Source organism: Rhodnius prolixus, unplaced genomic scaffold (genome assembly GCF_049639745.1).
Source record: "Rhodnius prolixus isolate KJV_2025 unplaced genomic scaffold, Rpr scaffold_18, whole genome shotgun sequence".
NCBI classification, from domain to species: Eukaryota; Metazoa; Arthropoda; class Insecta; order Hemiptera; family Reduviidae; genus Rhodnius; species Rhodnius prolixus.
The window spans coordinates 1,094,239-1,117,198 of record NW_027411636.1 but is presented as its reverse complement, the minus strand read 5'-3'; the positions used below and the strand labels follow the sequence as shown (position 1 = coordinate 1,117,198).

The window sequence follows — 22,960 nt, the reverse complement described above, 5'->3', positions numbered from 1 at the left end:
AGTCTCAAGGTGTAGTAAGTGACGATAACCGCATATCCCAAACACGGAAAACTGCAGAAAGCTGCTCAAAGTTGGTTACTTCGCATTGCGCATCGTTCTTGGTTTATCCCGGAATGAGGCTTTAGCGATCTCTATTAAACTTATCAAGCTAATTACTTTTATTCAAAATTCAATATCTGATTCCTACTTCCTCGTGATGCTCCCCGAACAATTGCTTCTGGGAGCTGGCCAACACTAGACATCATGAGAACTTACCCCTGAGCCGGAATTGAGGTAATCCTCAATTTCTCAAAGACTGCAGATCTGGGGATGATATCTGGTTGTGAAAGGGAGCTAGAAATATCCCAGACTGCTGCTCTCTACTCTTCTTAGCATGATCCTAGGCCAATCCCAGCCTTCCTGCGACTTGTGCCGAAGGATGACTTCAAAAACCGAACATGTACCATTCATTGAATACAGATACACTCTTGCACAAAGCACGCTTCAGGAATGTATCCTCCAGACATATCTCAACTCATAATACATTTATTTTTTATTTTCATTTTAAAGATTATTATTTCTCCGTTTCTTTTTTTGAAGGCTGTTAGACATGACTGTACATTTCTGCCAGGCGAACAAAGTAATTTCAATAACAATGAGCTAGAGCTATGTGCAGCTATGAACTGTTGAGTGGATATTGAAAAAGTGCGCTCTGAGAAGCTGGCATTGTAAACTCTGCAGAAAGGTTGTTGCTCATAAACTTGCAGCGGAAATATTTTTATAAAAAAAGAAAGAAGATGCTGTTCGGCTTTCACAGCACACACGAGCCAATCATCAGTTGTGTTCTCTAGATAGTCTATGGAAGGCATTAGCGCAAATCATTATTCGGTCACAGCTGTTTTCTGCTTGAATGCCCAGAGAATTACTTGGGTTAGCTATTCTGCGCGCGAACATATGATTTATTTTTAGCTATTTTATTTCTTCGGTGAAAACAAAAACCAGCGGTAATTTTATTATTAATACAAGTTGGTTGGCAGGCCTGAGTGTAGTTCTGGCTCATTTAAAGGGGTGTCAAATATTTGACGGAAGCGAAAGAATTGGTCAGCATAGCTAAACTATTGCAGTAAGTTCAAATTCGATATTATCAATCGTCACCATGAACCCGGAAGTGACGTTTTGAATTAAATCTGTAACCGTAAGACTCTTCAACTTGCCACTACTTTGTAACTATTCTATAGAATCAGAAGTATCGGAACCGGATCTGGCTCCGGGTCGCCATTTCACTGTAGTTTCCAGCTTAGTCTGTTCTTCCTGTCCTGAAGATAGAAGCCAAACATCAAGATCTTGTCGCATTGCGCTCTGACGGCCATATTTAAAGCCAATTTCCCACAAAATATGGCAGAAGCAGCCACCATCGCATCCTTGAATGCGCAGACATGTTCTCTAGTCGTGCTATAATGCTGATCGTAATTGATTTCACGCTACTTGAATCCTGATTTCCTCGTTACTAAAGATTGATTGATGATCTGACATAAACAAATTTATTATTAATGTGAACATTGAGTTTTTTAAGTGTTAATAAATACCAGATATTTCGCTGTATTTATTTCCATAAATGAATTACTTCCCTCCTCCCCTCACCCTGCAACCTCTCCCACGGCCAACTCGATTCCACAACAATAAAAAAAATAATAACAACAATAATAATAAACAGATGTCGAGACTAAAATTATTTACTATGAGATTATTATTATTATAACGACTTGACATGTCTGAACATGCATCATGTTCGGACACGCCCCTTAAAGTGCGTAGGAGCGGCAGCGTGTGTTGCCATTTTCTTTGCGTAATAGTTCAAAATCTAATTGGAGTTTTATTAATTCCAGTTACCATTTTAAACAGTTAATACCAACATAAGTAGTTCACAAAATACAATTAGGTAGTCGCTACTACAATTTACAAGTTTCTGGCAAAGTTATAGATCCATGTTTTGCACTAAGATGAAACGTTAGATGCAAGGATGAACAACTATCACTTCCTGAAATGAAAGGAAATTTTGTCACTTTCCAAAATTACAAAACAAATTCGAAAACCCTATAAAGAGCATTAGCTTTGCAGAGTCGAATTTTCGACTTTTCAGCAGTTTTGTCGACAAATGAATCGGTTTGTTTAAAACTTGATGAGGTAATTAGGGTTTCATTGAATTCAAAAGCTTTTTATTTGATTTCCCTATTCCATTCACTGGTACTTCTAAGATAGATAGGGTAGCGGTGGCTTCACTTTGAAGTGCCGTTTGGGTGAAAAGTATTTTCGGCGAATTTAAGCTCTCTCCTAAAGGGCCGTTCTCAGTATATTGTACGGTTCCAGCGCCTGTAAGGAAATAAAATTTCTAACCGAATTTCTGAGCAGGAAGAATATAATTTTCTAGGGTTTTATCTCGAATTGGAGCATAACTCACGTTTAAATCTAAGTCTCTAAAAACGAAACATTTTCAAAAAGAATAAAATATCCTACTGGGACAAATTCCAATTTCCTGGAACCTTTACTTACGTAAATTGCGGAGACAGAAAGGAAAAATTCTTTCCTTTAAATCGTGTTGCCGAATGTGTGAAAATGGATGCCCAAGTATCAGGCTCATGTTCTGTTCAGTTTACACCCAGAGAGCTTCTTCAGTCAATAAAATATTCAATCGGGTATTATAAATTAATCGATTACATTGGTTTTAGTTTCAAGCTATCATATACTTCTTTGTCACTTTAACAGAATCTCTATGGAATGCACACTGATGACGCCCATTTGTAGCTGTCCGGCTATTACGTGTTTATAATTCGAATTTATTATTCAATATGTCAAAATATTTATTATATTATATTCGTATTGAAGGACACGGCCATAGATATTTCTGGCTTGTTTTTATTTTTACTTTTTGCCATTCTGCAATGCGCATGTCCTTGTCGTAATGTCAGGAACTATCGCACCTAACTAATGATTTGTTCTGACATACTTGTAAAGGCGGTATTTACAGACTCAGCTGATCAACTTTATGTATTTCTAATGCTGGCACTGCCTTTAATACTGATAAAAACATCCATTCAATGATTACAAAGATTATTTTAAGTACTAATAACGCCTGTTCGTGTGCCACTTTAAAAAAAAATACTAAGCTTAATACTTAATACTATCACAATATTATAATAATACTAAAAAAATACTAATACTACGTTAAGCCACCTTCAAGGTTATGAAAGCATTACCTTTTAACAATGAATTATGGAAAACGTGTTTTGTAGCACCTCAGCCAAGTGATCACTCCAAGATACTCTTCCTGGTAACCTCGCAGGCTTCCCGTGGAACTGGAATGCTCGAGTCAGTTGGAGTCAGTCGAGAAGTTGCAAGACTATTGAATTGGGCTGAGCAGTCCCCAAAGTGCATATCAACGATCTGTGCAACCCCTAAATGTTAGTGTAAAGAGGTCCGGGAGTCGGTAATTAGTTTTCAGGCTCGTCCTGAGGATTATCTAGCAGTATACGTTTATTACCATTCGTTTGTGGGGGTGGTTGAAGACCTTTTGCTATCAAAAACCTCGCTGGACCTCTTCAGCTGGATCAAAGTAAAAGGAAAAGAACTTGGACCCAGAAGTGTGTTACCTCAGGCTTACAGCTGTCCTGTCAATCGGATGACAAGTTCGAGGGGAACAGGCTAAGTCCTTCACCTATCCCAATCAAAGATCTGGTACCTAATCTTTCCACACTCCCTAAAGTAAGCCTTAAGCCTAATGTGTTTCCTCCAATCGCTGTTCAAAAAGCACATGGGATGAGCCCCATATTCAAGGTCTCTCCTTGAGCCCAGGATCTAACCAGCAGTCACAGGGATGTTCTTGACATCCTCAAATAATATCTTTCTTTCAGCCTCATCAATCTTAAACTGCAAGTGCAATTTGCCCTTACACTATCTAATTATTTTTTCTTTTTTTTGGTAAAACTTCTTAGAGAAGTAAAAAAGATGCGTTCTATTCGCTGTGTTGGGTCGCCGGTTGAATATTCTGTCTTCGGAACTGCAAAGCAGACGGCGTTCTACGATCCTTCACCTGTAAGTGCCCACTTCGTCAGCCAAGTCACCAGCTAACTAACGGATATTTGTCAGCTAGTGTCTGACAACCCGGTACTTCTCTTTGTCTTAAAAGTGAAGTGGTATTTTTTAATAGCTCTCAGCAACGTCTTTCGAGTAATTTACATCATTTAGACGTTTTTATCTTTAAATCAAAAAATTAAAGTCTTCTTTTTTTTTGTTTTAAAGAAATAAGAAACTTTCTCCTCCAGTTCTATTTTTATTTTTTTGGATAAACAAAATAATAAAAATCTTAAGGAAAAAAGTTTGTTAGAGAGAGATTGGATCATTAGGTTAGCGGGAGCTTCATAAGGAATCATCCTTCATCAACTAGGAAGGAAGAAATATAACGTAGTGAAACCATATGATTCAATCTACTGATAACCATTATATTACCTACCATCTCTCACTTTGTGTGGCTGATAGAGGAGACGATCTAGTCTCTCTGTGTGTGTGTTAATGTCGGGGTTGAGATGAAAGTGTTTCTAGGGATATTTATGCGCGCGGTGAGGTAAGAGTGGCGGCACTGTGGAAAAGGTTATAACCCGTGAGAAACCTTCCTCGCCTGTGCCGCGCGCTCCCCATCATTCCTGTCCAATCTTGACGAACATATAGATACACAGACACAAGAGTGTTATACCTTGCACACACATACACAAACATACTTTTTAATGGATTACGAGCCAAGTGAGAAATTAATTTCGAACGGTCAATCTCTGGCTGTTTCTACGCGCTACAGTTAAGTGTTAACCATCCTCCGGTCACATATCTCATTACCAAACTGCATCCCCCTAGACTTCATCTTCTTCTTGTCTCCTTATCCCCTCAACATTCTTCTTCTTTCCTCCGCCCTCTTCATTTTATTCTTCTTTTTATTTATTTATTTTTATATTCTGTGAACAGCCTGAACATATTCCATGTCTAACTGTCTCAGGATAACCCATCATATCTAGTTAAACATCAGATTATGGAAACTGTGACCGACAATGATCAGTTCTACAAGCCTCTTTCTGTTCACACGGAAATGCTAGATTTTTTTTTTTGTAGGCAAATTTAGCAAATAAAGTTTTTATTTTGTAACACTTTTTATAATCCCTTGAACACGCAATTTTCGGCAGTCGGGACAATGTAAATAAATAACAAGGAAAACCCAAGAAAAAAAAGTGTTTTCATGTATGAACACGAATACAAACCACTCCAACAAGGAGTAGCAGTAATTTAAATTGTACGCTTTATCATTTAACAAATTAAATAGCTTTAAAAATAGAAATTAAAAGAAAACAATAAATAATTCAGGGAAACTTCCATTTTAACGATTTCTCCCTCGGGAGAGATTAAATCGAGTGCTTTGTTTTTGGTTAAATGTTATAGCGATAACTGACTTCAGCGCAATTAATGCGCTCACCGTTTGGAGAAATATAACTCTCTCTTACTCAAGAGAGACAACAATTACAAAGAGATATCTAAAGTAATACTTAATTTTACTAAACGTGTTTAATCGATTGTCTTCGGCCCTGCCAAAAAACTAACACGCCCAGCAGCAAAAATAAGTTTGTTTAAAAAAATAATAAAAAGTTTGCAATAAGAGTGATTGTTTCTAGAACCAACACCGCGACCGTTTCAATATCAGATAATCTTTAAATTTGAATTTGAATTCTAGCAGTTCTTTTACGCAATACACGCAACAAACTGAATTAAGCGTTTTAGTAAAACTGCGCTTCCGCTTAATGGACTGCGGCTTCCGTAAACTGCACACAAAATCATGGCGTCGCTCAGATGTAGTGACGATGGCTTCTTTAAAAAATGTAGCTGACTGTCCAAATAGGTTCTAGCAAGACAGAGAGCAGCTAGTCGTCAGCGATAACCATGCCCCGGATATTCCAAACATGGCAGCAGGGTATCCACGACTCCAATCCTGGTAGCTACCAGGCTCTCCAGGAAAACCGCGAGCCGGCTGGTAAAGATAACCAATTTCCTGGTGCCAAAAAACTTCCCTCTCAAGAGAGATCCTCCAACACCTGATCGACGATCATCACAGGCTTACTGGCAAAGTTCACGCCATCCCAAGCCAGCGTTAGCCTGAAAAGACTAGTTTGGTGAGAGGGCGACAGCTGCTCTGGACGCTTAATTCTCTACACAGATAAACCTAGGTGCGATCCATCCTGTAGCCACAGGTCGCATGATACCCTGCATTAGATTGACTTCCAGTTTGTCTATGGAACTCATTAAATCAAGAGTTTGCTACATTACCTCTTCATATTCTACATAATGGACATTGCCTTACAGTTGAAGGGTCAATATGGAATGTTGGCAAGCCATGATTGCAGCTTGATCACTCGTCAGCTATAACAGTTGATTCACTTCTCCTGATAGGTTATCTAGACTTCCAAGGAATCAGCTTCTTTGGGCTGCAGCATTTTGAGGGCAGAACTCGCCAAAAGTCTGATAAAATACCCTTATTGGAGAAGAGGAAAAGTCTTCAACTGAAGAAAAGCGCTTCTTTCAGAAGAATCAACTAAAAGTGGTCGATCCATCTCTCGGGATGATGTGCCACGTGTCTGTAAGTGTCTTAAATACAAAACGATTTAAACACTCGATTGTTCAGTTCAGGTAGCTGCTATCAGATCGAACACCAGATCGAACTGGATCGCTCTTACCCACCTATGTTTGATTAAATTCTACCCGGTGATAACACCTCAGCCAAACCTACAAACTCTTATACTTCAACACTCCTCAGTGACCTCGTAAACAAACTACTCTTGGTTGTTATATTTGCTTTACTGGGGGGTATCAGCCTTGAAACTTGATGAATAAAGTTTGTCAATTGTGTGCTGTTGACTTGAGTAGGAATTTAGAAACTTATTAAGCCTTATCTTCTGTCCAATTACTTATCGATAATTATGTTATTGACAATAAGATGATTATTACTTAACCCAATATTACCGCACTGTAAGACCCATATTTAACTCGGCTTATTATTTCCACTCGTTGATAAAGTATCGATTTGGTTTTCGCATTCACACTATTTGAGTCCACTTCTACAACATCACTTTATTTGAGCACTATTTCCAAATATTTCTTTGAAAGTTAGTTTGTTGGTTTGTTTTTTTGAGAATTGTGTTCAAGTGTAATGATGGCACTAGAGAAAGCTGCTTTCTAGATGCAAATGACAGCGTTTAAGAAACTTGGGAGGGTTTAAGTACATACCAGGATGATCCATTATCTTAAGAACAATGGTGTCCGAAGGCAGATACGATCGGAACCCTTAGAGGCGTCCAAGAAGAACTCCACTACATCTAAATCTTGCAGTATTGCCAAAGTTGTAGCAACCCGGCTGCAAAAGAGACAAGCTTCTATTTGCTACAAACCTGGCTAAGTTGGAGACGGACAGAGGTTCAGGATTCCTCTATATTTGAATAGCCCTTAAATAAATCCTCGGCAAAAGTTTCCAAGTCCTTATTCTGGACTTAATCAGTGCCAAAGAAACTTCCAAGGCATCCAGGACTATCGAGTCCTGGTCAAGGCTAGTGCCTAGACTGCTTATAAATCCTTACGATTAATGATAGCCAAAATCAGTTCTTTTTCGTCCGTGAGTAGGTAAAACAAGCACTGCTTGGGCCACTGTCAGAGGATAGCCTGTCAAGAAAAAGAGGCAACAGCAAAGGGTCGGTGCGAAGGGCTGATATGCCTTAGAACAACTCATCTTCACCCAGGTGCTCCAGCGTCTAATCAAATTAATTGGTCTGGAAGAGGTGCCCTAAAAGTAGAAGATGCCTCGGTAGCCTTTGGGAAGGCAGCGGGGCAGGCTTTCCGCCACTTATCTTGGAATCTAATCATGAGAGTGTTAAGTATCAGAATTACTGTGATCACTAGGTGTACCCTAATTTCAATTCAAATAAGAGTTCACTTCAAAATATACTTTTTAATTTTATATTTTTTAAATTCTTATCAATTTCTTAATTGTTTGTTATGTCTGCTCTCACACTGGCTGTTCAAAGCCGCTTACCTCGTAATTAGCGGTTCTAAAATTTAATAATTAAATAGATATTCCACATGAATTTAAGAGGGCTCTCGTAATAAACTGAATTATTTCGTCATAATGTTTCTGACACAGACTGCCCAGGGTCGACACTACTAGGCCCTCCAATTGGACCAATCAAATTTGATAACCTAACCAAATATATCCTTGTTTATTTTATTCACGCGAATTGGTTTTTAAGAGATTTAGGGAAGATACACCAGGAAAATTAACAAAAACAAAAAAAGGAAATCACCTTATATGGGGCCCAAGTTGTGAATTATTTCATTTTTGATCATTAGACTGGAGAATCCAGACAGAGGAACGATTCCAAACAACCTCTGGCTCTCTTTAGGCCAAGGAATAAATGGTGTATTGTCCTTTAAATTTCTTTAATTTTTATTGCACTAAATCCCAACGCTGATCACCGCTGTAATGTCTCCACAAGGTCTGATTAGTAACTTGAATATTTAACGAACGAAAGAGCTTAAAGTGAAGGGCGATTTAGGAACAACAGTGCCGTGTTGATTAGATAATAAAATAAGAACATCTTTGATATTCGTACATGTATTTCCGGAATGGCGAATTTGCCACGATCGCTGAATTACCTCATCACACAAACTGCAAGAGACAAGTAGGTGGTGAGGGGGGGAAAGACAAGACGAGAAATCAGTTTGACTCCATTGAATAGTTGGCAACAGTGACGTGTAAAAGACAGGAAGTCGTGTCTATAGGGACAGAGGGGGGGCACCGTCCTGCCCGAGGCCATCACGATCTAAACGGCCCCCAAGTCCTTTCCTAATGACTGTGGGCCGCCTGTCAACACTGCATCATTCAACAACACCCTTACAATCGCCTTCTATTCGCGGGGTCCCTCCTACAACTTCACTGGCTGCCAAAACTTGTTTTCTTCTGTCGCAATCTTCACTCTTCTTGAACTTAATAAATACATAGTGACCCAACTATTTACAACTTCACTCTGTTACCATGACTTTGTCTTACTCATATTTCTTGGTCTTCTGATGTGTACTTAATACATAATTTATTTATTACTAACATTAAGAAGATTATAAAGAATAAAATTAGGGAAATTTGGACATAATAGTTGTTGGAGAGGGTTGGCATTACTGGAACGATTACTTTGCCTGTCAAGTCGTGCGAGGATCCAAACCGAAAACTCCCCCTCCCCTAACTTGTTTACGCTTCTAATTTCAACACATTAATGGATCCAAAGTAGAAGAGAGTCACTATAAACAATTAAGTTAGAAACATTAAGGCGGGAACAACTTGCCGGCGGCGGCGGCCACAATGTTCCCGCCTTCCTTTCATCGCGCCAATTTTTAACACACACATATTCAGGAGGTTCAGCTGGTCACATAGCCACAGCTTACTTTATCAACAACAGATTTATGTTGTTGTTGGTTAACATATATATATATATATATGTTAACCAACAACTTTTTATATATATATATAAAAAGAATTAAGACTACACGGCCACCTAGACTGTAAAACAACTTATTAACCCGCCAATTATCACACATCTGCCCCCCCTCATTAAACGTTTATCACTGAAAAACAACAACAACAACAATAATTAAACAAAATAAAAAAAGTTAAATATTTTCTTGTAGTGTGTTGTCAAAATTTGACACGCGTTTTGACATTTATTAATATAAATTATCTTATATTACTTTTTAACCTTATTTTAGTCGAACACTTTTTTTATTTTTATTTAAATTCTTCACAAATTTTTTTACTGTTACTCACACACACACACACTCTCTCACACACACACACACACACACACACAAATAATAATAAAAACACTTAAATAATTTTCATTAAAGTGAATGATATCATTAAATAGTACTAGTAGGGTTATTAAAACAATTAAATAATATTATTATTGTCATTATCACAAATATTTTAAAATATTTTTTAAATGAGATAATTGATAATCGCGATTATATTTACTTGAAAAAAAGAGTTTTATGTTAAAACAAATACTTTATGTATTTGTCCATCCCTAAATAAATTTTATTACAATTAAAAAAAAAAAAGAATTTATGAACACGTCATTTCCGGTTATACCGAAGCTCTTCAACTGTCAGTGACTTCATCTGCCGATGGTAGCATCTCATTTTCCAACTGACTTCATGGTTTTTTTCCTCCCAAATAAACCATTTTCATGATATTTTGGTGGGTACAATATATAGTGGGTCAAAAAAAGTACTCATACAGTAAGTTTTCTTTCTTTATCTACTGAATTTTTGTTTCTAGGATGACTATTTCTTCAGCACTGAAATCGAAGGTAGTAACAATGAATTTAATGCTCTCATTTTCTTTTATAAACATAAAGAATTGATTAAAAAGCAGAAAAATAATTTATTGTATGCCAAATAAGTATTCATACACTCAGTCTGGATGTTATAATTAACGCAAAACTAAAGACCTAATATTTTGTAAGCAATCCCTTTGCATTTGTTATTGCCTGAAGCCTCATTGGCATAGATTCCACCAGGTTTAGTGTCTCTTGAGACGTGATTTCTGCCCTTGATTTCTTTAAATTGGTTCTGAGCTCTTTTCTGGAAGAACATTTCAATTTTTGAATTTTCCTCTCCAAATAAGACCATAAATTTTCAATAGGGTTTACGAGTACATACGGAGACTGTGGAGGGGTGAGGAGTTGTTTCCGGGCATTATAAAGCAGCCATTCCTTAGTATTTTTTAGCTGTATGTTTGGGATCGTTATCCTGTTGAAAGAAATATGCGCTTTCGATCCCCAATTTACCAACACTTTTGCTTTTTAATCAATACTTTATGTTTATAAAAGAAAATGAGAGCATTAAATTCATTGTTACTATCTTCGATTTCAGTGCTGAAGAAATAGTCATCCTAGAAACAAAAGTTCAGTAGATAAAGTAAGAAAACTTAGTGTATGAATACTTTTTTGACCCACTAATATATTAATGAAAAACCTTCAATAGTTTCAAAATCCTTTTCTTTTTATTTAATGGCGGGGGTGTCAACAATCTGAGCTCATCGCGTTTGGGCAGTGTTCTCTCGTTACAGACAATACTGTCCATCACCGGGCAGTGAGCTATAAAAGAAGCTCCAGGTGGAAGAGAAAAATCTAAGATTCAGCAGCTGGATGCAAACCAGCGTTGATCTTCGCGTTGGAATCCAGTACGCTAACCACTTAGCTAATTCCCTTCTTTTGGTTTCTGACAATAATTTATAATGTTGATTTTATTTTTAGCTCTTGATCAAATTACAAAAACATTTAATTTAGCTAAAGCAGTTTTCAATTTTTGTCCCAAATAAATAGACGAAGAATTTAAGGCGATGAAATGATTTATGAAAAAAATTACCATCACTTTAATGAATTTATGAAGGGATTCAAAAAATTGTATAGATTAAACGGTTTCTTTGAAGTCGAGGGATTATTTAAAGGAAGGGGCGCCAACTTCAAAAGGAATACAGGAATACAGGAACAATTCCACATCATAGCAACGCTAAATCTCTGCTTTCCTTCTCAAAGACAACAGTAACAGCAAATCATCTTTATTCTCTGAATTATCTGTTATAGAATTGAATTTAAAAGAAATTAAAATAATTAATGGTTAGACTCGTGTGTGGGCCCTCAAATGAAAAGGAAGTCAAGTGCTCTGAAATATGAAAACCTTGTCCGCGATTCAGACGGAACCTTCAGAGAAGATGAATGAAGACCCTGAAGACTGCCAGGAGGGTGAAATTGGGTTCATCCATTGAGAAAACCGGAGAGGACCATTAATTTAAGGGGGCGTGGTTACAGGACATGCAGCGTACGGCTCAATAACGGAAGTGGTACTTGAAATACGAACAAATACACTAACCAACACACAGCCACCACCACAGTTTAGTAATAAATATAGTAGAGGCAGTGGTTGTATGTAAAGTTCGCTGAGTCCTCCCCACCCACCAATAGTTTGGGGGCGGTATTGACAATCTGTTTGGACCAGTTCCAGACCAGTCCAGGGAGAAGCTGTCTGGAGCAATATTGTGTTACAGAAGGAGAACATATTTCGGCACCAACCAACCAAGCTCCTCGTACCCATTTCTCAACCATTTCCATATCTGAGCCTGCAGGCGAGGTTCCTTTGGAATTGCACTATTAGACATGCGAGAGAGTCCATATTGTTTAAAGTGCACTTGTAATGGTTGCTTGGCGCTCCATTAAAATGCATAATGCACTCGTGTTGCACCATTAATGCACAATGGTTGGTCTAGATTTTGTATCTTGTTTTGAATTTCCTGGTATAAAGCAAAATTAGAGCATTGAAGCGGAAGGGGGATGAGCAGAATGTTGGAGGAAGGGAGTCTGGCAGTTGATGTCAACAATCCTGCCACTGCGAGTAAACCTCGGCAGAAAGAGGCAGTTTCCGCACTTTGCAGGGACAGATTACCATCCTTGTTACGTTATCTTCCTTGTTACGCTAAACCTGGACATCCAAAGATACATTTTAAACAGTATTACCTCACAAAATAAAAAATAGAAATAATAGTAAAATAAGTTTAAAATATATGTAATCGCCTAAAGAAAAACAACATCTAACATTTCTAACTTTGTATATTTAGGGTGTTAAAAATTAAAGATCTCGCGTTACACTCAAATTTTCAGTTGCAATTCGAAATGCTTTAAGAGCTGCACAAGTGAGGCAAACTAATGTGCAGAACTGTTCCAACAGTAAGAATTCAGTTTTATAACAGCAAAATTGTCTTTGCGATTATCGAGCTAGAGAGGATTTGGTGCTTGAAAGTAGGTAGTAGTTGGAGCAGACTGCTTACAAGTTCTCTGAAGAAACTTGAGGCTGTCCTGACCGCCTCACGAAGCTTGAAGGCGTAAAAAGACAATCTCGAAGACGGCACAATAAAACTTAAAATTAATAAAAGAAGACGGGAGACCTGTTTGAGCGAAGGCGTCAAAGTAAATATGTCTGTTTGTAGAAGACGGAAAGAGAATAGTAGAGAGGTGCGACATCTGCGCCTGCGCGAAGACACCTCGTCTTGCTAATTACCAGAGTCAAGTTCAACAAAGTGCTTGCGCAACAACGAACTTACAGACAAAAAAAAAAAAGGAACAAGTCAAATTTAATATTTCAGTTCGTCTTCGGTACAATAAACTTGATTATGTGGGTGTTCGTGGGTTAGACGCGACCTGAGTCGCGTTACTTGAGATCGCACAACGTCTTTTCCGGCAAAGAAATGGCTAAACTCTCTGGAGGAATCCAACTATGGGTATTTACAGAATATCGTCAGAGGTCTGTGACTTCCGGAGACAGGAAAGTGGATTTCCCAAATTCGCTTGTGTTCCGCATAACTGTACAGCAGAAAATTCCAATTTGATTGGGTAAACTCTAGGAAACGGAAGTGCAAATTTGCTGAAAGTGTTTTTAGAGCGTACGATTTCCTGGAAATCGGCTCCCACGATTCAAACTTTCGTAAGCTCTTTACTGGTCATCTAAAACTTGTATTAACAACATTTCTCCAGCAATAAGGCTTCAGGAACAGAACTGGGATTGATTGAGTGGAACATACCAACTCCTTCCCTTCCGTAATACTGGTGCAACTCCAAATTGTAAGCTGTCTCTGTAAGCTTTGAGAGGCTACTTCCGGGGGATTCTTTCGAGCTACCCCTCCACCTCTAAGCATAACGTACTCCTCCATAATTAGAGAGAATCTGACCGAGAGAAATATTGATTCTAGGCGTGGTGAGGGGTTGAAGAGATTTTCCAGTTAAATGCTCGTATTTATTTAAGGTAAACATGGAGGCGCTGTGGAGTTTGTGGAATGGCAGGAATTCCCGGTGTTGTTTGGCCAGCACCGTGCTCAGGGACCAATAAGGTGTAGGCGTAGGGCGACGTGTGTGGCACAATGAACCACAACCCTCACTACAACAACAACAACAACAGCAAAAAACCCAACTGAGTGAGGTGTGAGCAGTGCCGTTAAGGGGCTGCAACGCCCTGGGGTGTTGGACAGCACCTGAGCGTAACGACAGTTAATGAAAGAATAAACACGAATTGAGGCGGGGGCGACCTTAGAAGTCAGAAAACCCTTTAATTTCTTTAAAAACAAACTTTAATTTAATTCTTAAACAGAACCCAAACCCATGAGCGAACCCCAACACGAATTCCCACTTGCTCCAACTGCAATGCAATTAAATTCTCTTGAAACTGTGTATTTTTACAAAATATTTGAGTAGACTTCTGTATTATATATATGTTCACTATCGCAAACTGACTGCTGAGGAAGCGTAACCCCACATTTTGATTTTAACCGATACTCCCTAATTCGAACCAAACACTAAGAATACGTCCAAGATCAAATGAGATTCTTTGGAGACTGTCTAAAAAGGAAATTCGAAAAGTGGTTCTGTGTTTCACACTTCCGACAGACTCTGTTTCATTATTTTAGCTACGTTAATCATATTCGAAAATATAACAGATCTTAGAATCGTAAAATACGATTAAACCTTACAAGAGAACTTGTAAAACAAACATGAACAAGATTCTATGATGGTGACACCAATAGATTCTTGAATGTCCAATGGTATTGGTTGATAAACGTATTTTGACGACAATATTCAATCTATCAGCTCTTGGATGCCCAGCAGACGTCGAAACTCTCCATTAAGCATGACATACGCCAGTTCGGACTGACGAAGATTCCCAACGGTTTCTTGAATGGAAGAAAAGAATTGCACAGAAATAGGCCCAGGGCCGGGGAGACCTGAAGACATCCCCTATCCAACTCCAAATTCTCTTGTTTACCAACTCAGAGCCAAATATATGATCTCCTCTGTCTGGGGAAAAAGTAACCCAGCAGCTCACTGGCGTGGAAGAGAGCTTGGAGTAAATGAGATACACCGTCGCCATTGTTAAGCCCGTTTCCAGACAAAAGGTGATCCTGGTTGGACGTTCGCCAACCTACTCTGAAGCATGCACTAGCTCTTCAATAGCCACTGTCTCAGTGGAATGTCTTTTTTAGAGGTAACAATATCATGCTTGAGATGCGCTTCCGCAGACTTGCATATTGCACTTCGCACAATTTTTACTTACTTATCAGTGTTGAATGTCGGCATTTCTACTAAATGTATAGGAATCTACGCTACTATCTACTCCATTCAGAGGTGGCAACTACTCAAAACCCATAAAAGTATTATTCATAAAATATTCTTACAGTTATTATTAATAAGAGTTACAAATATGGCGTACGAGCGATAAAAAGTTAGAGCAAAGTGACTACAACGAGAAACACTGGATTTTATCATCAAATTCCACCTTTTTAGTAAATTGGGCTCAATTCCGTGCCCAGAAATAGCACTTCAGGGCAAGCTACTCCCTCGAAGTTAATCGAATTTTTTCCGCAAACATTTTTAATTAAAATTTAAAGAACAAAATGAGTGCATTGTCTCGTATACATCACCAATAAAGACGTAGAAGCTAATTTAGAGAAACTGAAACTTCCATTCGGTCATTTAATATGTCCAGTTTATGAATTACGCGAACTTAATAAAGCAATGAATAACACGATATGCCCATAATAAAGATATAAAGCGTCAGAAAGGAGAACAGCTGATAATACAGACTACCAACTTAGAAACAATATAATTCCTTCTCACTCAGCACTTACACCACACTTACAATAATAATAATAATTATATAAACACACACAGCCGTTTGAGGCTCTAACAACTCTATAATTCTCACTTAGCTCTACTAAACTTCATTTTTCAATTTAGAAAAGTGTTTAAAAATAAAGTTAAAAAAAGAAAAGAAATGAAATTGAACATTAAATAAAAGCCAATCATCGCCATCTAGTGAGTGAAAATGTTACTGTTTAGAGCCATCAAATTTGATTGGCCTTCAATAATGAAATAAAAACAGCTGTTCATTTCCCATCAACAAACATGAAGATCGTGTTTAAAAGAAGGTTGTTGTACATTGGTTACCATTATTTTATCAATTAGTTTTAAATTATGTTTAATAAAAATTATTCCTAGAAATAGAAAGAACTAATCATTTCTTTATTGACAACTCAATTTGTATAAACGGAAGCGGTATATTTATACAAAATTACATCTATTTTTTTTTTTATATATAAATATCTTATATACATAGAAATTATTCTGATCGAATCAGGGCGCCCTGCGTGGTTTAATTTAACACTAGATTTTTTTAGGGGCCCCACCAAATTAAACTCATCTTAAACGGTTTTTATTACTATTTTTTAATATCTAAAAAAAAAGAAAAGAAAAAGTCCCACGTTTATCCAAATTATCCCGCTTAATATATATAATTTTACCGCTCATTTATGTGTAATTATTTTGATAGGTTATAGTGATTGCAGTGCTTTTACCACGGCTGCCTTTATCTTCTGACCGAAATATCTAGTAATATTACCTAATTTGTAGGGTGACAAAATTTATACTTATATATATATATATATATATATATATATATATATATATATATATATTAATTTTTAGAATATTAATTCTACGAAAAAAATTTCCCCTATTAGAAAAATCATTTAAAATGTCATCAGGTTTTTATAATTTTAATATCTACTTTCTACAATAATATTATTATTTTTTTTCAAATAAAACTTAAGTAATTGGAAAGGCATTGATAAATAATTCAGCGTAGATCGCTGCTTCACAAGACCAATTTATACGTGCTCAAGGATCTGAACAAAACGGATGTTATCGGTGACAAACGCAAAGTCCGAAAATTTAAATGAATGCAATACTTCCTCTTACGTAAAAAATAGTAGGCAATTCCGGTGTTAACATTCACTTACAATGTATTAGTGAATCGATAGAAGGAAGTATGACGTCATAGTTCCTCCAGAAATACATTAGATTCATTGTTCAGGGAGTAAATTACTAACAATTATGACAGCTAGGGCAGGGATTCAAATCCAGTGCGAACAATTTTTAAAAAAACTCTTTTTCGAACACAGCGACTTCAAAATGGGTAGATATTTCCTGCTAAAACTCATAATCCGAAGTTTTCAGGTTGCAATATTCCTTTTATAAGGTTAGGGAACAATATGAAGTATGCTGTGAGCTAATATTTTTGAATTAGTTAATACAAAACATAAAAGTCTATGTGTAGATATTGAAGATGTATTGAGGAATGTGGGAGAGGATATTGACGAAGCGCTTTCTCCCGGGGATCTACTCGCGCCCTATCGCTGGCCAGGACTAACCAATAAATGGATTCCTTATCTAGTATTAAGCTCCAGGGAATATAGTTGTGTCACTTAGCTGTCTGAGATAGTGTTCTATCTAAACTACTACACTCTGTGTGTGAGAGAAACGTTAATATCACCAAAGTGCTCCACAGTCCGCCAGTATGTCTGTCCGCCAGTAACCTTAAACGCAGTAACACTTCTCTATCTTCATTCTGACACCGTGTAGACTTATCTACATCATACGATCGCCATTGTTAGCTCCATTCCAGTCTGATCTTTCCATGAACTTCTTCTTCTGAAGACTGACCAATGAACTGGATGATAGTTTGTCTATCATCTATAAATGATTAGATTTTTAGAAAAAAGGAAGACAAGCTGCCCGGTTGTACTGGTTAGTCCGGAAACTCTCCCAGGAAAGCAATCATGCAAAAGCGAAAGAATTAGGAAAGTAAACAAGGACTAATCAAAAATCCCAGCCAATTAGATGATTTTGCTAAAACGTGGCATTTCCACCGGAAATGCTCGGGGTGCAACAATGATCTTTACCTTTTTGGCTCTTTTACTTTCACCAGACTTACGTACAAGTTTTGGAAGTACAATCCACTGTTATAAATAACGCGTCTTCGTACCAGTAATCTATAGGTACCTCGAACGTTCTTTGGAGGCGAATAATCATTAAAAATCGGCTTCTGCATCTACTTCCGTATTTGATATCCACTCCCCCAAAAAAGAGGCACAGATTGGAGCCACAAATCCAAAGGAGCAAGGTCATACAATCAGGTTTGAGGAAAACAGTTGAACCTGAAGCCTCCTCCAGAAAAGCGTTACCATTTCCCAAAACATATCCTTTAAAAACAAGAAGAGCTTCTGTTTTAGCTTAACTCAGTGTTCTTCGATTCATTACAAAATACCGTCATGATTTCCGTCGTAAGAGGCGATTCGTCGCATTATAAATTGAAAATCACTTAAATTTTAAAGATTTTCAACCCTTTTGCTCTTTTTGTTCAGGTGAAAATTCGTGAAGGACCGGCCCTACAGCAAACTGGCACTATTCACCTTTATTAAAACTGTCCGGTAGGACAGTTGTATAAGGGTTGATCGTCAAAAACTGCAGGAAAAAGCGTAACGTTGAAAAACACCCCACTTTGGCAATTTTTTTCTCTTTATCTATAAAAGATAAAATTCCCAAATTTTCTTTAAAATATAGGGCAAACCAGAGTTAGGCAAAAATTTAATCAATTAAAAAACAATTGAATTAAACCGAAATTTAATTTTAATAATGATTAAAATTAAAAAATTTAATCTTCCAAAATTAGTTGATTAAAATAAAATTCACTTTTAATTTAATCGCAATTTAATCAATTAAAATTTTTAATCATAACTAAAAATTAGGATTAAAATTAAATAATCAGAATTTTAATTGATTGAATTAAATTCCAGATTTAGTTTTAATCACTTTGAACGATTTCTTTATTCCGCCTAGCTGGTGCCCCTTCTCTATCAATATTATCACCTTTCCCAAACTTGGCACCTTCATTCTACCAGTCTGGTGTCTCATATATACCATGTTGGTGACTCTCAAGACTTACATAGGACCACCTTACACTCACATTTACCCATGTTTACCACTCACTAGACTTAGATAGGACCACCTTACACTCTCATTTAACCATTTTACCACTCACTAGACTTATATAGGACCACCTTAAACTCACATTTCACCATGTTTACCACTCACTAGAATTAGATAGGACCACCTTAAACTCACATTTAACTATCTTAACCACTCACTAGACTTAGATAGGACCACCTTACACTCACATTTACCCATGTTTACCACTCACTAGACTTATATAGGACCACCTTACACTCTCATTTAACCATGTTTACCACTTACTAGACTTAGATAGGACCACCTTACATTCTCATTTAAACATGTTTACCACTTACTAGACTTAGATAGGACCACCTTACACTCACATTTAACCATGTTTACCACTCACTATACATAAATAGGACCACCTTACACTCACATTTCACCATGTTTACCACTCACTAGACTTAGATAGGACCACCTTAAACTCACATTTAACTATGTTTACCACTCACTATACATAGATAGGACCACCATACACTCAAATTTAACTATGTTTACCACTCATTAGACTTAGATAGGACCACCTTACATTCACATTTCACGATGATTACCACTCACTAGACTTTATATCTTCTAAAATTATAGATCTGTGCACAAAATAACTGTAGTTAGCAATTGAGAAAAACAAAGTGTATAAGAGAAAAAAATCCCATACTAATACGTGGCTCATAGTGGGAGATATAGAACGGCCATAATTTTACAGAATTTCATGACCCAAAAAATTTTCAACCCTTTATATCTGCTACATTTATAGATCTGTGCACAAAATAACTATAGTTTTTAATTGAGAAAAACAAAGTGTATAAGAGGAAAAAATTCCATACCAATACGTGGTTCATAGTGGGAGAGATAGAACGGTCATAATTTTAGAGAATTTCATGACCCAAAAAATTTTCAACCCTTTATATCTGCTACATTTATAGATCTGTGCACAAAATAACTATAGTTTTTAATTGAGAAAAACAAAGTGTATAAGAGGAAAAAATTCCATACCAATACGTGGTTCATAGTGGGAGAGATAGAACGGTCATAATTTTAGAGAATTTCATGACCCAAAAAATTTTCAACCCTTTATATCTGCTACATTTATAGATCTGTGCACAAAATAACTATAGTTTTTAATTGAGAAAAACAAAGTGTATAAGAGGAAAAAATTCCATACCAATACGTGGTTCATAGTGGGAGAGATAGAACGGTCATAATTTTAGAGAATTTCATGACCCAAAAAATTTTCAACCCTTTATATCTGCTACATTTATAGATCTGTGCACAAAATAACTATAGTTTATAATTGAGAAAAACAATGTGTATAAGAGATAAAAGTTCCATATCAATACGTGGTTCACAGTGGGAGATATAGAACGGCCATAATTTTACAGAATTTCATGACCCAAAAAATTTCAACCTTTTATATCTGCTACATTTATAGATCTGTGCACAAAATAACTATAGTTTTTAATTGAGAAAAACAAAGTGTATAAGAGAAAAAAATTCCATATCAATACGTGGTTCACAGTGGGAGATATAGAACGGCCATAATTTTACAGAATTTCATGACCCAAAAAATTTTCAACCCTTTATATCTGCTACATTTATAGATCTGTGCACAAAATAACTATAGTTTTTAATTGAGAAAAACAAAGTGTATAAGAGAAAAAAATTCCGTATCAATACGTGGTTCACAGTGGGAGATATAGAACGGCCATAATTTTACAGAATTTCATGACCCAAAACATTTTCAACCCTTTATATCTGCTACATTTATAGATCTGTGCACAAAATAACTACAGCTTTTAATTGAGAAAAACAAAGTGTATAAGAGAAAAAAATTCCATATCAATACGTGGTTCACAGTGGGAGATATAGAACGGCCATAATTTTACAGAATTTCATGACCCAAAAAATTTTCAACCCTTTATATCTGCCACATTTATAGATCTGTGCACAAAATAACTATAGTTTTTATTTGAGAAAAACAAAATGTATAAGAGAAAAAAATTCCGTATCAATACGTGGTTCACAGTGGGAGATATAGAACGGCCATAATTTTACAGAATTTCATGACCCAAAAAATTTTCAACCCTTTATATCTGCTACATTTATAGATCTGTGCACAAAATAACTATAGTTTTTAATTGAGAAAAACAATGTGTATAAGAGAAAAAGTTCCATATCATTACGTGGTTCACAGTGGGAGATATAGAACGGCCATAATTTTACAGAATTTCATGACCCAAAAAATTTTCAACCCTTTATATCTGCTACATTTATAGATCTGTGCACAAAATAACTATAGTTTTTATTTGAGAAAAACAAAGTGTATAAGAGAAAAAAATTCCATATCAATACGTGGTTCACAGTGGGAGATATAGAACGGCCATAATTTTACAGAATTTCATGACCCAAAAAATTTTCAACCCTTTATATCTGCTACATTTATAGATCTGTGCACAAAATAACTATAGTTTTTAATTGAGAAAAACAATGTGTATAAGAGAAAAAGTTCCATATCATTACGTGGTTCACAGTGGGAGATATAGAACGGCCATAATTTTACAGAATTTCATGACCCAAAACATTTTCAACCCTTTATATCTGCTACATTTATAGATCTGTGCACAAAATAACTATAGCTTTTAATTGAGAAAAACAAAGTGTATAAGAGAAAAAAATTCCATATCAATACGTGGTTCACAGTGGGAGATATAGAACATCCATAATTTTACAGAATTTCATGACCCAAAAAATTTTCAACCCTTTATATCTGCCACATTTATAGATCTGTGCACAAAATAACTATAGTTTTTAATTGAGAAAAACAAAGTGTATAAGAGAAAAAAAATCCGTATCAATACGTGGTTCACAGTGGGAGATATAGAACGGCCATAATTTTACAGAATTTCATGACCCAAAACATTTTCAACCCTTTATATCTGCTACATTTATAGATCTGTGCACAAAATAACTATAGTTTTTAATTGAGAAAAACAAAGTGTATAAGAGAAAAAAATTCCGTATCAATACGTGGTTCACAGTGGGAGATATAGAACGGCCAAAATTTTACAGAATTTCATGACCCAAAACATTTTCAACCCTTCATATCTGCTACATTTATAGATCTGTGCACAAAATAACTATAGCTTTTAATTGAGAAAAACAAAGTGTATAAGAGAAAAAAATTCCATATCAATACGTGGTTCACAGTGGGAGATATAGAACGGCCATAATTTTACAGAATTTCATGACTCAAAACATTTTCAACCCTTTATATCTGCTACATTTATAGATCTGCGCACAAAATAACTATAGTTTTTAATTGAGAAAAACAAAGTGTATAAGAGAAAAAAATTCCGTATCAATACGTGGTTCAGAGTGGGAGATATAGAACGGCCATAATTTTACAGAATTTCATGACCCAAAACATTTTCAACCCTTTATATCTGCTACATTTATACATCTGCGCACAAAATAACTATAGTTTTTAATTGAGAAAAACAAAGTGTATAAGAGAAAAAAATTCCGTATCAATACGTGGTTCACAGTGGGAGATATAGAACGGCCATAATTTTACAGAATTTCATGACCCAAAAAATTTTCAACCCTTTATATCTGCTACATTTATAGATCTGCGCACAAAATAACTATAGTTTTTAATTGAGAAAAACAAAGTGTATAAGAGATAAAAATTCCATACCAATACGTGGTTCACAGTGGGAGATATAGAACGGCCATAATTTTACAGAATTTCATGACCCAAAAAATTTTCAACCCTTTATATCTGCTACATTTATAGATCTGTGCACAAAATAACTATAGCTTTTAATTGAGAAAAACAAAGTGTATAAGAGAAAAAAATTCCGTATCAATACGTGGTTCACAGTGGGAGATATAGAACGGCCATAATTTTACAGAATTTCATGACCCAAAACATTTTCAACCCTTTATATCTGCTACAT

At 36.2% G+C, this 22,960-nt stretch overlaps 1 protein-coding gene across 2 annotated transcripts in view; it reads right to left on the bottom strand.

The window, feature by feature from the left end:
- Positions 1–22,960, bottom strand: part of LOC141462110 (uncharacterized) — a 119,692-nt gene that overhangs the window by 35,089 nt on the left and 61,643 nt on the right. The gene's annotated exons all lie outside the window — the stretch shown is intronic.